Genomic DNA, 3,143 nt, shown 5'->3' on the forward strand with positions numbered 1-3,143 from the left:
TGGACTAAAAGGAGTTCAAAGATCTCTTTCATCTCTAATATTTTATGATTCTATGAAAACAGTAATAATTCCAAAGTTAAGTGGAAACAATACTAAGTACAAAGAGAAATAAGAATCTCTGTTTCATTCAGCATTGTCTAGGGTACTGCTGGGATACAGAAGAGCATAGGTGTGTTCCCTACACACATAAAGGTCAAGCTAGAGAAACAAAATTAAAGCACATGATGCCATAGTAAGCAAAACAAGACAATAATAAGCCTACCTTCTGCCTGAAGTCAAAATATGATAAAAAGCAGAGATTCTAATAAATTCTAGACGTGTCCAATGACAACTCAATCCCTCTGGAGATAGAATAAGCAATGGAAACAAGCTACTGGACTTCAATCTTCAATATTTCAACAAATATAGACTAGACAATGAGAGCTATTCCAGACTTACTTCTGAACAGCAATAAGTGGTTCATGGTATGGAGGGGGTGTAATTTTGAGAGAAAGTAATCAAGATCAAAATAAAGGAGGAAAATGGTAAGTGTAGTACATGTATCCTTAATCACTGGGAAGAGTTTCCATTAGCTACCCACAATAAGATCTTCCAGACTTTTAAATGAATGTAAATGTTAATCACAGCTTCCAAAGCAAACCAAAAAACTACAACAGATACACACACAAAAACTCAACCCAAACACGACACTAAAGATGGTCATCAAACCATAAGAGAAGGGAACAAAAGAGGAAAGGAAGAAAAAAGATCTACAAAAACAAACCCAAAACAATTAAGAAAATGGTAATAGGAACATACATATCGATAATCACATTAATCACAGCTTCCTTTGTATCTAGACGGCTCCTATATATTTTTAAGGGATAGGTACATAGATAGATAGAATATGGTAGATGATATGATATGATATACAAAAAAAAAAACCTGTCACTGTGCTCGTGTAAGTACTCAAAGGTATCTATTACTAGAATAAATGCCATTTTAACAAATTTTCTTACCAAATCCTTCTCCTTGTCATTTTAGCATCTAATTGTCATTAAAACCAAAATGAATGGCTGAATATACAAATAAACTGCTTATGGAAATACCTGACAGAGCAAAACTGAAACTGACTTTTCAGATGGAAAATTATAGCTAACATTTTTTTCTCTCAGAGCTGGTACCAAAACAGTGTAGATCCTATGATAGAGTTAATCAGAATTGCAAAGAACAGCGATCACAGATAATTTACTAAAATGCCTCACAGCTTAGGCTGACAGCTCAGTATAAGAAAAGCAATTGAGGGCTTCCCTCGTGGCACAGTGGTTGAGAGTCCACCTGCTGATGCAGGGGACGTGGGTTCGTGCCCCAGTCCGGGAAGATCCCACATGCCGCAGAGCGGCTGGGCCCGTGACCCATGGCCCCTGAGCCTGCACGTCCAGAGCCTGTGCTCTGCAACGGGAGAGGCCACCACAGTGACAGGCCCGCGTACCGCAAAAAGAAAAAAAAAAAAAAAAAAAAGGAAAGCAATTGATTTTAGGCTAACATACATGCATAAACAGATAAAAAATGTTAAAATATATTTGTATAGAGAGAAAACCAATTAGATATTCTCAGCAAACAGGTGTTGACTAGCTACCACTGTGCTAGGGCAGCAAGGCCAGTAAGACTGAGTCCTAGCCATCAGGTTGTTCAGAATCACCCAGGACAGACAGAGCTCATATAACGAACTACCATCTAGGCCATCATCACTGCTTGTCGGGGTGACTAAAGTATGCACACGCCTCCCATCCTGCGCCCTTCCAGTTAATTCTCACCCTGCAACAAGAATAATTTTTCTAGGGACATCCACTCCTCCTCGGTGGGGAGACTGCTTAGTCCCAGGCCTTGCAGATTTGTTTTTTTCTGTCTGGACTCAAGGCCTCTGTGGCAACCATGCTCCACCAGATCATCGGCCAGACCAAGAAGCATCCTAGCTTGATCCCCCTCTTCGTATTTACTGGAGCAGCAGCTACCGGAGCAGCACTGTATGCCTTGTGCCTGGCATTGTTCAATCCAGATGTCAGTTGGGACAGAAAGAATAACCAGAACTCTGGAACAAACTAGGTCCCAGTGATCAATGCAAGTGAATGCAGATGACAGCAAACTGAAGAAGAGGGTCCAGACTTCTAAATGAAATGTTTCACTATAAAGCTGCTTAGAATGAAGGTCTTCCAGAAGCCATCAGCACAATTTTCCATGTAACCAGGAAATATTTCCCCTCCAAAGGCATGAAATCAGGGCTTCCCTGGTGGCGCAGTGGTTGAGAGTCCGCCTGCCGATGCAGGGGACGTGGGTTCGTGCCCCGGTCTGGGAAGATCCCACATGCCGTGGAGCGGCTGGGCCCAGGAGCCATGGCCGCTGAACCTGCGCTTCCGGAGCCTGTGCTCTGCAATGGGAGAGGCCACAACAGTGAGAGGCCTGCGTAATGCAAAAAAAAGACAAAAACAAAAAACAAAGGCACGAAATCATGTTGGTGTATTGTGTTGGAGATTACACTGATTAATAATCTGAAACTTGAAAAACAAAAAAAGAAGAATTTTTCTTTCTTCAGCTGTGCCACACGGCACGTGGGATCTTAGTCCCCTAACCAGGGATCAAAACCACATCCCCTGAAGTGGAAGCATGGAGTCTTAGTCACTGGACTCCCAGGGAAGTCCCACGAATAATTGTTCTAAAACTTGTCACTCATGTGTTTAAAATCTGTCCATAGGTTTCCACTGACCTGAGAGCAACATCCAAAGGCTAAAACCCTTCACCCTCTCCTTCTGGCCCTCTTAGCCCTCTCCACCTTCATTTCCACTCTTCAGCATAAAATCTGTTGATCTCAGGGAAGCAGACCTGAGATGGGAGTAGACGTGCAAGAGCCTTATTGGGGGAAACGCCAGGGAAGGGTAAAGGTGGGGAAGCAGGAGTAGGCAGGGAGAGACGTCAGACTTCGATGCAGGGCTGGCACCTATGAAAGGATAGGAAAGAGGAAAAGTTGGGAAGAGTTTCAGACTGCAGACAAATCTAAAAGTTTGAGCCATGTTGATGGGGCGTCCTCAAGGCAAAGTTGGCCAGTAGAGGAGTCCCACATCACACAGGGATGAGCCTGCACCAGCAGTCCCACTGGGCTCTGTGAT

The 3,143-nt window shown here is 43.2% G+C and overlaps 1 pseudogene across 1 annotated transcript; it reads left to right on the top strand.

Moving 5' to 3' along the window:
• Positions 1-1,892: 1,892 nt before the first annotated feature.
• LOC309798615 (cytochrome c oxidase subunit NDUFA4-like) lies at positions 1,893-2,151 on the top strand (annotated as a pseudogene). The gene has a single exon. The product of its transcript is annotated as a cytochrome c oxidase subunit NDUFA4-like (transcript).
• The last annotated feature ends 992 nt before the right edge of the window (positions 2,152-3,143 follow it).

This window comes from Mesoplodon mirus (genome assembly GCF_964341445.2).
Source record: "Mesoplodon mirus genome assembly, chromosome: 2".
Taxonomy (NCBI): domain Eukaryota; kingdom Metazoa; phylum Chordata; class Mammalia; order Artiodactyla; family Ziphiidae; genus Mesoplodon; species Mesoplodon mirus.